At 33.3% G+C, this 13,438-nt stretch overlaps 1 protein-coding gene across 2 annotated transcripts in view; it reads right to left on the reverse strand.

Annotated features, from left to right (window-relative positions):
• LOC108102888 (sex determination protein fruitless-like) overlaps positions 1-8,382 on the reverse strand; it is a 123,644-nt gene extending 115,262 nt beyond the window's left edge. For both annotated transcript variants that reach the window (XM_017208091.2, XM_017208087.2), the window contains exon 1: positions 7,796-8,382. The gene's annotated coding sequence lies outside the window, so the exon portion shown is untranslated. The remainder of the gene's footprint in view (positions 1-7,795) is intronic.
• Positions 8,383-13,438: the final 5,056 nt, after the last annotated feature.

Here is a 13,438-nt window from a genome sequence, read left to right on the forward strand (position 1 = left end):
AGTGAAATATATATATATATATATATATATATAAATAAAATGTGAAGTGGCGGTTGAAGGAGAAGAAGGGTTACGAGGGGGTCTTCATTTCGTCCTGTTTCGTCCTGTTTAACCCTTTTTTCGCACACCGAAAAACGCTACACGAAGCGAAACACGAAAATGTGTTACAAACCAGGGGCATTTTATTATTTCTTTCGGGGTTGGGGCAACCAGACAGACTGTGCTCTTTTTATATATGTTATTATATTGGTTTTAACTTGATGTGATGCCTGAGTTTTCCTGAATTTTGCTGCTTTCATGGGTAGTGGTGGTGGGAGTTAGGTTACATTTTTTGTCCTCTTTTTCTTTTAAGGTTGTCTAGGGGGTTGCACTCAGATTTTAGATAATATTTGAAGGGGACTCTAAGGTCTGGAAGAATGCAGTTGGCAGCTGTTCTAAAAAAATTCCTTTTAAATTGGTTTAATCAAAAGGTGTAATTTGAAAAAAGTAAACAATTTTGTAATATTTTTCTTAAAGTTTAGAAAAATATTAAATATATTCTTCAATTAATTTCAAACAATAAATGCTTAAATCATTATTTCTACTTAAATTTAAAACATAAAATATTCAAAAAATTCTATAAAATCATCAATAGGCCGTGCAATTTAGTAGGGTGTACTTTTCCCAATTTAAGGGTTAAGGATGAGGGTAACACATGCACTGCATTGCAGCACAGCAGACACAAGAGGGGGTGGTGGAGGCCAATGGGCAGGAGAGGTTTTTCAAAATTGGGACAAAACACACAAAAAATATTGTACATAAAACCGAGAGAAATGAGTAAGTTCCAGCGGGTCGAAATTGGTGTTGATATTTCTCATGGTGCCACCATCATCATCATCATCATCAGCAGCAGCAGCAGCAGAATTTCTGCGGTGAAGGGCTGCCTCTTTACGAATATATATATATATATATACCCCCTTGGAAACCCCCTTTAAACAGATTTTCTTTTGTTTTTTTCTTTCTTTGTGGCTGCTTTTACTTTCTGCATTTGCTGGCGGCGGCGTCGGCGGCATCTTCGTTTTATTTTTATGCAATATAATTCGCAAAATCCACCCAGCACACACCCCCTACTAAAAAATATCCCCCTCATTTGCGACCCCTTTTTGCCTTGCCAGCCCAACGCCACTCCTCCTCCTCCTCCTCCTCTTTTTCCTATGCCTTATTTCTTTTTTTTGGCAATAAGCTTTTTTTTTACCAAATGCCGCAGGGTTGTATTTGCATAAGTGTTCGATGCACGTGAAGCCCGGTCTCTATGCAATTTTTACCCTCATTCGCATTTGAGACTCCCTTTTTTTTGGCTGTTTTCTATTTTATAGCCCAACTTTGAAAGCGGTTGCATTTGATGGCTAGGATGGGTGGTCAATTTTAAATGAATTTCTAATGAGCTAACGTCTGTGATCAAGGACTGCATTTTCGATTGCTATCTGTGTTTGAACTTAATTCCTGATTATAGTGGTAAGCCTAAAGGCTCCCTATTTTCAACGAAACAAGTTGTTAGCTTAGGTTTCTTATTCCTAACAACCTTTAACTTCGATATAGAATAATAATAAAACCTTCACTTTCCATATTACTCACTTACAAAATTTAAATAAATTTCCCCCGAAAGTTCCCAAAGTTCTTCCCCATTTCGATTTTATCTTAAGAATCTTCCTGCTCTTTCGATCGTAAATTCTTAAAGTTTTTTCATTTAATTTGTTTTCCCTTTTTTGACTGCCCAAAATGTTGCAGGTGGCAATGGAAATTTGTCGAAAATATAAATTCCATTTCACTTTGAATTTCGGTGCGGCACTTCTTTCGAAGCAATGAAAAGAGAACCCCTTCGAGCGATGACCGCCGGATCCTTTTTTGTTTTTACCATATTCCTTGGCCATCATTATAACTTTTTGGCCAACTGTATGTGTGTGTGTGTCTGTTGACTGTTTGTCTGACTACGCTTTACGCTCTAAATACGCCAAAGATAATCAGCGAAAACAAACAGACGGAGCAGGGAACGGCGACAGGGTCAGGTGTATAAATTGCACAAATATATACATAGATATATACCTATATATATGCTCACATATCTCAACATATATCTACAAAATATATATATATTTATGCTCACAAGGAAGAGGGCAACTCCATGGCTCGTTGGCTTTACTGACGTTTTTTTTTTTACCCATTTCTTGCAGTCGCGTTTTTTGGTTTTTTTTTTTCGGCTGTTGTTGGGGTTGGTTGTTCTCTGTTGCGTCTGTTTTCTGTTTTTTAGGGTCCAAAATCGTCTCGAAGGGTTACATAAAAATTACAATAAAAAAAATACAAAGCGATCTACTCAAGAAATATGAATACATTTTGGCCTGTCCAATAATCATATGAGAGGGGAAGGAAGTTTTGGGGGGGGCAGTTCGTTAAGAACAAATTCACATCAAGTAGATGTTTGATCAAGGATATTCATAATAACAATAGTAAGCTTTCCACCTAAACAACGTTATAAATTTCCCAAAAACATAATCACAAAAAGTTTTCCTTTTGAAATTCCAAAAAATTTAAGCTCTTAAAGTAGAAAACCGATTCCCTAAGGGTTTCCTCTTTAATAGCATTGCATAATAAAAGAGCAGATGCAAAGAAAAGAAAAAAATAAGAACTAAAATAAAACGTGTAGATGATGACGAAACCTGAAACTGCGTAGAGGAGGAAGACGCGGCCAGAAGAACGAGAAGAGCACGCTCTAAAGAATTGAAGAGGGGTCGCCTCCTCAGCAGGACGGAAGATGCAAGACGATGCTGGCGCATTGCGGTAGCATTGATTTAATCATCATCAATTATATGCAGCAGCAAGTTAATATAATAAAAGCTTCTCGCCAGAAACAAATCCCCCTCTATCCATATTCTCCATATTCTTCATTCACATCATACAAACATATATCTGTATATATATATATATATACGTATAAAGAGATATACGAGTTCGTTTCCTCTTTTGGAGCCTTGAGAGTTGTTGGCGCTTAAATGCAATTAACATAATGACAAGCAACACTTGTGCGCATGCGCGCATTTCACTTTACTTTATCCACGCAGAAAGAGACGGAACGCACACGGTGAGACAGAGACGACGGACTGAATGGGACCCCCTCTTTTTTTTTTTTCTTTTTTGCAGACCTGTCAATAGTGCAAAAGATAATTATATCATAATTGATCTGTTTGGCGGGTGCGGAGGGAAATGGAAAACCGGTAGCCAACTGCAGAGACAAGGATCGAGGTGGCTTAAAAGTAGAGTTAAGTGAGGCGAAAAAGAGGGCCCAATAGAGGGTTAACCACAGAGAAGATAGATGCAAGTTTTTCCTACATACATTTGGCACTTGGCAACTCCTAAAATGGGACTTGAAAAGCGAGGGAGTTTAATACTTTATTTTGCTATTTTTCAAAAACATTTTTTCATAGGGAAAAAGCAATAAAAAAAATATAATTGCTTAATCTAATGAGCTTAGGAAACTACATGTCCTTCTACTCCTGCTTATTAAGTTTCAAATAATAAGCTTTTCATTTCCTGTACCATTTAACCCATTTGATATATGTTATTTATAGTTTTTTTTTTTTCTAATTTAAAACTGCTTCTTTCGTGTCGAAATGACGATTAATCACCCGAAATCCTTGCCTGTTCGTTACCATTTAAGTGTGCTATATAAAAATCCAGGGCCAGACATGCATACCCTTAATCATATAGAAAACGCAACTGTACCACACACACACACACTCACGCAGCTAGCTTAGAGGCTAAATTGCCAAAAAAAAAAAAAAAAGTACACAAAAAAAAATGAAAAAGAAAGAAACTCAGGAGAAGCAAAGAAACCAACAAAAGCTGCATCAGGCTACCAAAAATAAAATAAAAGAAAAACAAACACAGGGCCGACACAGGGATAGAAGAAGAAGCTGAAAATTTGAACCCCTTTTATATATATAAATGTTTCGTACATATCTTTATATATATATATATATATATATTTAGCCGTGAGTGTGCATCGAGAGGTCCTTGCACAAAAACACACAAACTCACACTCACATATACAAAAGGGAAAAAGTCCAGAAGCAGGACGGCGCTTGCACTTGGGCGGACAAGGGTTAAGAGGGGGGTGAATTTGGCAGAGGGCGAGGGTAAGAGAAGAGGGGGTGGCAACAACAACAACAACAAAAACAACAACAGTGACGTCGACGGCGACTGCAGCGTCTGATTAATTGAAGTGCGAGTTTCGGCGAAATGCGAAAACGAAAAGAAACGAAAAACGAAAGCGCCGCTAAATTACATTTTCCCCATTCTCACATCCCGTTTCTCAGATCCCTCTAACCTTCTGTTTTCCAACCCCCGAAATAAACCCCCTAACTCCCCCTCCTTTTTGCAACCGCAAGTTGCTTCTTGTTGTTTTTACTTTCTCTGTCCCTATATATATATATATATATATATCCATCTCTTTCCCAAATTTATAAATCCCTCTCTGTCTGCTCCCGTGTCCTGGAATTTCTTTCTTTTTTATTTTCCTTTTCGCTGCCTCGTTCTTGCGCCCATGCACTTATTTTGTCAAATGCAAATATAGACGTTTATATATATATATATTCCTATATATATATATATTTATTTACATTTTCCAGACAGACATAAAAAGAAGGCTCTACTACGAAATAAACAAACAAAACAAAAGGAAAATAGCCAAAAAAAAAAAAAACTGGTTGAGGAAATCTAAAAATTTTGTTTAATTTGCTGCACTTTTTTCCACAGCGAGAGACTGAGAGACAGAGTGCAAAACCAGCGGGGCGTATGCGTAATATTTTTGTTATATGTAGTTCTTTTTATATTGGCCATTTGCCGTCTGGATTATATTGATTTGTCTAGACGACTGAGCCAAGCCAAGCGCCAAAAATCGGTTTGGGGGAAATGGCTGAATACGATGGCTAGGCTAGGGTATAGAATATCGAATATTTTTATGACGCTTACATGGCACTAACAAAAAAGTGTCATTGGGTATTATTTTTAATAATTTCCCAAAAGGGTTTAACAGGGTTTAAGTAGAGTAATTGAAAGGTTCTTTGGTACTAAAATTTACACTTATAATAATAATAAATATCAATATAAAAACCATTTATAAGTCATGGATATAGTTCATAACTTATTTAAGTTTTTAATGCCATGTTTCATACACTCAATACTAAATTATTTCAAATGAAAAACTGTTAATTTTTTGTTTTGTTGCTACGTTTCATTTAAGAACGTGTTTAACATTTAAATACAACAGGTGAAACTGTGTAGCACATTTGCAATTTTTCAGCACATTAACCGCCATTAATCAATGGTTGCTCAACCTACTAAACAATTACCAGCACTTAAGCATTTTGGTCTCAAAGTAACCCTTTTCCTCTTTGCCCATTTCAATTAATTCTGCTTATTTATACGAGTGAGACGACAGAGAAGAATCCGACTGCCACCGACAATGTTGCACCTTATTCAATTGCCGCCACAACTGCAGCAAAAAATTATAAAAAAAAAAAAAGAGATGCACAAGCCAAAAAAAAAAACGCACGCAAGCCATTAAAAAATACGAAAAAAAAAGTACGAAATACGAACGAAAAAAAAAACAAAACAGACTGACTTGAGGCACTTAAAACACCCGAGACCCCATAATGAGTTAATAATTTCAGCCGCTGGCAAGCCGACCGGCAGTTGCTCATTAGTTGCACTCACACTCACAGCCACTCACTCACACTTGCGGGAAATAATTAGAAAAAAAAAGAGAACACACAAGCGAAAACTGTTGCACATGAACGTAACAAAAAGAAAAAAATTTAAAAAATATAAAAAAACAGAAACAGAAACAAAATCCACACACAAAAGGCTATGCAATTACGCGAATTTTAATTAACTTTTTGCGCTAAGCTAACGAAAATGTAACTAAAATTAAACGAAACCAAAAAGGAAACGAAACAATTTTAGAATATTTTTAAACTTTGTTGCGTCTGCTCGTTCATATATAAAAAAAATATATATATATATATATATATTGAAATTATTCCAAAATCATAAAAGACATTAAGAACGGCTCTGGAAAGCCCCCCGCCAAGTGCAATGGGAATAGTATTCTTATGGACCCACCACTTTCTTATAAATATTTATAATTGCAATAAAGTCGAGAGAGACAGCGATGGGAATGAGGATAAGCCAAGAAGCTAGACAGTGCGTTTCGTCATGTTCAGGTCTTGTTGGGTATTATTTATTAAAAATATAATACAAAGAGTGATTTTTTAAAGAAAAACCATGAATGTTAAAGTATTTTGTATAATTCTATAGAATAGAATTATAGAATTTTACCTTAAAGTAAATCAGTATATCAATTTCCTTTAACAAATTCTATCAAAAATTTAATTTGATGAACTAAGCTAAAACGAAAAATATGACAAAGAGATGGCGCCTGTAATGGCGCCGGAAGTTCCAGAAACTTTCAACTTCTTGGTTCTATTTGCTGGCGACTTCTAAAACTGACCCAGCATTTAGTTAACGCTTTTCTTTTCGTTTCTTTTTTTTTTTGCCAATTTATTGATTGGCTTATTCTTGACTTTTTCTTTTGTCGATTTTTGCACTTTTCTTTTGTGTTTTTTTTTTTGCTAGCTTTTGTGGCCCAGAAAAATGCATTTCCATTTTACATATTTGATAACATTCAGCAAATTTCTCTAAAAGCGCATCCGGTTCAAACGGGAAGTGCTACAGTCGTCGCCAAACGAGAGGTTGATAAAAAAAAAAAAGAGCAACTAAAAAGGGCCACAAAAAAATTGAAAACTGTTTTGCGGATGGCAGATATTAATGTGGGGATTTTCTATATCTGTGCTTTTTCAGGATTCAAAGAATTTCTATCAACAAAAACTTGTATTAAAATAGGAAGCTAAGTTCAAACTAACCGAATAAATTGCTTATGCTTAGTATAAAAACTTATGAAACTACATTTTTAAATGCCTTTTATAGTTAAGCTTAAGGAACTTGTCCAGAATTAACCGTTAACTATGATTATTTATAAAAATTAGAACTAAAATACTTTTAGTGACAGTTTTACTTATATAGAAGTTATACAAAATAATACACATATTAGTTCTAGATTAGTTTGACTTCATTTACTTTAAAAACTTAATTTTACATCAAGAATTTTCAACAACAAATCAAGCTGTATTAAGTCTTATAGACATTTCACAAAAAGTATTCTTCTAGAATGTTTAGCATTTGCATAATCACATTTTCTAAAATAAATCTTATAAACTATAATACCTTATTCTATTATATTTACCTTATTATATTATATTTACCTTATTCTATTATATTTATTACCTTATTCTATAACATTTATTACCTTATCCTATTATATTTATTGCATTGTTCTATAATATTCATTTTTCTGTTATACTACATTAAATCTTATCCTACTTCTACTTAAAGCTTAAATTCTTCCAAACGCTTCCAAGTGCAAGCCCAAAAATAATAAAAGGCAAACAAGTTTTTGCCTAACACTTTCCTTTCCTCTCACTTCACACTTTTGGCCAAAAACCATTTATGGCTTAAATCCGCAGCGCGAAAAAAGAAAATAAACCAATTTAACACTTTTATTTATCAAGTAGCACTTATGTTCGTTCTTTTTTTTTTGTTGTTATTGTTTTTAAGACCCACGCAAAACACTTGATAAATTAATAACGAACTGAAATGATTTAGAAAATCATTTGAGACACCAAAAAAAAAAAGAAAAACTCACCATAAACGCCAAACACCGCAGTTTCAAAACGTTGTTCTCGCTGTTGTTGGTTTGGTTGTTGTTGCCGCTGTTCTTGTTGTTGTTTTGGGTGAATTTGTTGTTGTTGTTGATGATGTTGCACTTGCTGTTTGCATTGAATTAAAATTGAAATTTTGTTTATTTCCACTTGATTTTTTTTTGTTTTGTTTTTTGTTACTGTTGCGGTTCGCACAAAATTTTCACTTGGAAAAAATTGTTGTAATTTTGTTTGGAAAATCAGAAAATGAAGTTGCAAAATAGGAGAAGTTTCCTTTTAACACAACCTTAGAGCATGGTTTTAGTTGTTGTTGTTGGTTTTTGTGGTTTGCTTTTGTTTTTTGTATATATTTGTTAAATGATTTTTTAAGACGACGAAAATGGGGGGGAAACACAAAATAATTTTTAGGCTTTTGTGATCGAAAAATGCTCCAAGTCCAAAAAGTTGTTGTAAGTTTTTCTAAAGTTTTTCGCTTGTTGTTGTTGTTGTTCACACACACACACGTGGAAAGCCGCCTTGAGTTGTTGTTGCTGTTTCATTTGGTTGTTGGTGTTTTTGCTGTTGCTGCTGCTGGTGTTTCTCTTGTTGTTGTTGCTGCTGCTGCTGCTGTTGTTGTAGTTGTTGCCTCTGTTTTAGATGTTGTAGTTGTTGTGGTTGTTGCATTGTTGAAATACAAAAAAATTACGCTTAAGGATTTTTCTTGCTGTGTTGACTTTTCTTTCTTTTTTTTTATGTTTAAAAAACTTTACGCTGTTATTTCATATTTTTTGCTCTATTTTTTGTGATTTTTATTTTATAATAATATATTTATAAAACATTTTTGTTGTGTTTTGAGTTTATGCCTGGGGAATAATACATATTATTATATATATATTATAAAGAAGAAACTTGTATTAGAAACCGACATGAAGAGCACTTGAAAAAAAAATCCAAAAAAAAGAAAGGAAAGGAAAACTAAATGAATGAAGGGAAACCTATTGCTTTTTTTGAAACACGCGCGAAATTTAGCTTTCGGAAATAAATAAATTCTAAATATTTTTCTTCAAATGTGTCCTTTGAAAATATTTAAATATTTATCAAGTTATTTATTTTTTAAGTTCGATTTTGGCTAAGTTTTAGGGCTAACGAAAATAAACACGAACGAACGAACGAACGAACGTATGAAAGTGTCTGCAAGAACTGCAATCGCATCGCGTGTGAAATCTCTGCGAAAGTCCAAAGCCGACAGAGCCAGAAACCAAAAAGCCTGGCCAAAAGCCCAAATACAACAACAGAAACACATCCAAACACCCAAAGAGCATTGACGTTGGCCGCGCAGCGGCAGCGCTGCGACAGCGATGCTTCGTTTTGCCGAGTGATTCCCCAATTTGTCTATGTGTGTTCGTCTGTATGTGGGTGCCCTGTGCATTGTGGTGTGTGTGTGTAAGAGCGCCGCACGCGCTTCGCAAAAGAGCAGCGTAGCAAAAAACGCAGCTAAACTGAGCCAAAAAATGCAGCGCTCAAGTCACTCGTTGTCTGCTCTTTCACTCAATCGCTAAAAACTGCACAATGTGCTCTCTCTCGCTCTTCTAGTTTTTCACTTTAACTGGCTCTCTTTGCGTTGGACAACGCGGCGTATGCGTAATCTAAGCGAATGCAACATATCATTCAGAAAAACACACACACTCACACTGAGACATTTGCCATATGTTTAGGGAAAAGTTTTTCTTACGGAAATACAAAAAAAATGCATTAAGAATTCTTATAAATTACAAAAAATAATCCTAAGTTAATAACTCTTATTTTGGTTTTTTTTTTGTGTTTTTCAAATTATTTTTAAAGATCATTTTGTTTCCCGTTTTAATAATATTTTAAAACCTAATTTTAGTCAAATTAGGTTCTGATATAAATATAAATTCAAAATTCAGTCATAAAACTTCTTTTTGTGTTATTTTTTATATGGACAAATTCTTTTAAAAAGACTTTTTCTAACTTTATTAATTTTCAAGTGTTATTAGTTATAAAATTGATACATTTAATACAATTCAAGTCAGTTTAACATTTTCAAAAAAATATGTTTAATAAAGTATACAATAACATATGCCATAAAATATAAAAAACGTTACTGGAAAATATCAAAATATTAACACATATCAATCATATAATATTACATCACAAATTATATCTTTTTAAATCTTCTAAAATGTACAAAAACTCAAAAAACTTGCATTTCCAATATGCGCTGAAATTCAGCTTACAAACATTTTGGCCAAAGCTTCTCAATATACCGACGGCAAATTTTTAATCAGCTTAGAAGCTGCATTTAGTTTAGTTAAATTTTGCCGGTAAATCAAATGTTTTAAATAAAACAATACATTCAAAAACTTTTTTAAGTGATTCTTTTTAAGAACAAAATTTACAAAATATTATATGTGATCATTTAAAAACACTTTTATGACTTTTATGAAAAAGATTAGAAATTCACTGATCAATTTGTAAGCGTTTTCGCTCCTTTTAAAATAAAGTACAATATTTTAAACCAAAATAGTAAAACTCAAAATATAATTTTGAAATACATAATAATAAACCCTTTTAAGTAACATCTTTTTTGTTGGAAAATATTCTTTAAAAACTTAAAAACACAACTGTATATAAACAAGACATTTTAAAACACATAATATTTTTTCATATTTTTTAAACACTATTTTTAAAACATTTACAACACTTTTTCGTAAACTCTAAAAACACAAAAATCCCAAAGCAAAGTTTAAATAAAACTATAACTTTTCAAAGAAGTTTTGGAAATTATAAACTTCTAAGTAAAAGCCTAATCAAAATTATCCTTTGTTTTTGTAATTTTTTTTTACACAGAATTTAGAACTTTTAAGTGATCTTTAAACAACACAGAATATCCTTCTTAAAAATATAATATGTTTTAAATAATAAAATTCTTGAAACAATTATGTCCTTTTTGAGCACTTAAGTGATTCTAAAAAAACACTATATAAACTTTATAAAAATCCTTTTCTTTCCTTATTCAACAGAATTTTAAAATAAATATGGTCCTCTTTAGCGGTTTTATTTTTAACACTTTAACAAAAACACTTTTTACAAAAACAGCATATTTATTAAAATCAAAAATTCTTTCTGCTGTTTGGCACTTGTGATATTTTTTATCTTTCCAAAAAAAAATAAGATATAGAAACACTAGAAAAAAATTTGAAGATATTTGCGCGGCGCGATTTTTGGATTTTTTTATAGGGATATATTTATAAGGGATATTTTTTAGAATAGGAAATTTTTGAAATTACTTTCGACACAGGAAATAGAGGGATTTTTTTTTTGTCGATGGATGATGAATTTGATTTAATATGTGATTTTGGGTGTTGAATTTGTTGTGTTGCTGCTGTTTGCCGTTTGTTGTCGGTGTTGCAGATTGCAGGTTGTTGTTGCTGTTGTTGTTGTGTTGCAGTTGCAGTTGCAGTTAGTGTTTGGTGTTGTTATATATTTAGTGTGTGTTTTGTGTTTGTTTAGCCGAGACAGAGAGAGAGCTGTAGCTTTTCTTCCGCGGACTGCGTACGTGCGCGACAACGTGCGGATCTGTTATGATTCAATACGTTTTCGATACGTTTCGTTTACGTTGCCGGACCGCCGATGACGACAACAGCAACAGCAGCAGCAGCGCAGCAGCAACGGCAGCAGCGCAGCAAAGGCAGCAGCAACACACACACACACACACACTTTCTCGAATGCAAAAAAAGAACGCAACACACAGAGCAAAGAAGAAAAAAAATACAGCCTGAAGAAGCCGTCGCAACTTCACTCAAATTCGCGAGTGAAAACTTCGCCGAAAAGAGCGAAAATGAAAATGATGAAAAAAAAAAACGCATTGCATGTGTGCGAGCTGCGCTGCCAACGACAACGTCGACTGCGGGCAGCGTTGGCTCTTGCAATTCGCAAAAATCTCTCTCTTTTGGCCTTCGGGAGAAGCAAACTTTTTTGGCAAACAGCGAAGAGACCGAGGAAGAGAGAGCTAGTGCGAGTGCTAGAGTCGGCAAGGAGAGCCCCCCAAAAAGAACAGAACTTCTGGCCAAGAATTTGAGTGGAAAGTAGTCTTTAGCCACGAACTATATTTTTCAAGATCAATTTTCGATTTTGGCAAGTTCGGAAAACGCATTTTCCAGGATTTTGCTTTCTAATTATTAAGGATTTATTTTCTAAGGTTTGGGGATTTTTTAAATAAAATATCTAATGGAAAATGCTTCCTAATTTTTGTAAGACTTGTTTAAAAAAAATGAAAATACTATTTGTGGGTTTTTTAAGGATTTTTTAAGATTTAAAAAGAAATAGCTAACGAATTTTGAAGATTTGTCAAAGGCAACTTTTTCATTCTTAGATTTGTAAGTTTTTGAGGAATCGGAACTACGTTTTTTTTTTAATATTTTTCGAAAATTTATTCTACGTATGCCTAATGAATTCTAAGTCTAAAATAGGAAAGCTTTTTCAAATTCTTGCAATAGTTTTAATATTTTTGATAAGTATTTTAAAGTTCAAAGAACATGCCAGAATGGCATGGGACTTTTCGTCCCATTTTATTCTTTATTATAATATTTATTTCATTTAGTCTAAATTAAACTTATAAATTCAACAAAATTTCTATTTTAAAAAAGGCATTTGTGATTTCTAATACATTCCTACAAAATCCCAATCACAAAGGCAATTAAAAATGAATTTCAATCAGACAAATATTCAATATTAAAATTAACAAAATTATAAGCAAAAAAAACGGAAGTTTGCAATCCAATAATTTATGTACAAAACTATTTAAATCATAATAACGGGTAACATATATAATTTTTGTTTTAAATATATCTTTGAATCTCTAATTTAATCTGTAAATTAAGGCAGATAAGAATTATGTTCCGCTAAGCAACAATTCGAATTAACAGAAAACTGTCAAATTACACAATTCTATGAAAGAAATTCTATTAATCACAAAATGGGTTATAAAATCTTCTAAATTTCACAAAAAAATTAGTAAACATTTTTAAATATAATTTTTTTTTTAGTGCGAAAGATAGAAACGTAGAAAGAGGAGAAACAGAGGGGTAGAGAGTTTCTTTATAGATGATCGCACTAAAAATTTCGCAATGAATTTCTTTGAAAACTTTTTCAGCACAGTAAAAAAAATAGATAGGCGGAATTTGCAACCGATTTATGGAATTCGAATATTTTTCCAGTTTTTTTTTTTTGGAAATATAATATTTTAGATTTTTTTTTTTGTGAATTTCGCGAGTTTTTTTTTTTTGCGATATTCAGCGCACTTTTTTGCACTCACACACAAGCGACGAGGAGCAAACGATACAGCCGAATGAACGGACCAACTGGCGACTGCGGTGCGGCAACAACGACAACAAGGCGGCAACGGCAACGTCAGCGGCAACGCCGGCAGCGACGTCGGCAGAGTGCTCCAAACAAAAGCAAACAAAAAAATTTCAAACAGGAAAAAAGAAAATACAAAAAAAATTGGCAACCAAGAAACTACACTCTCACACTCACAAATGCTAGCTGCATTGGTCAGAGTTTCGCAAAAAAAAAAGCGACAGACAGAAAGAGAGAAAGAGAGATCGCGAATTTTTTTGCGAATA

This window comes from Drosophila eugracilis, unplaced genomic scaffold, assembly GCF_018153835.1.
Source record: "Drosophila eugracilis isolate 14026-0451.02 unplaced genomic scaffold, ASM1815383v1 contig_124, whole genome shotgun sequence".
Taxonomy (NCBI): domain Eukaryota; kingdom Metazoa; phylum Arthropoda; class Insecta; order Diptera; family Drosophilidae; genus Drosophila; species Drosophila eugracilis.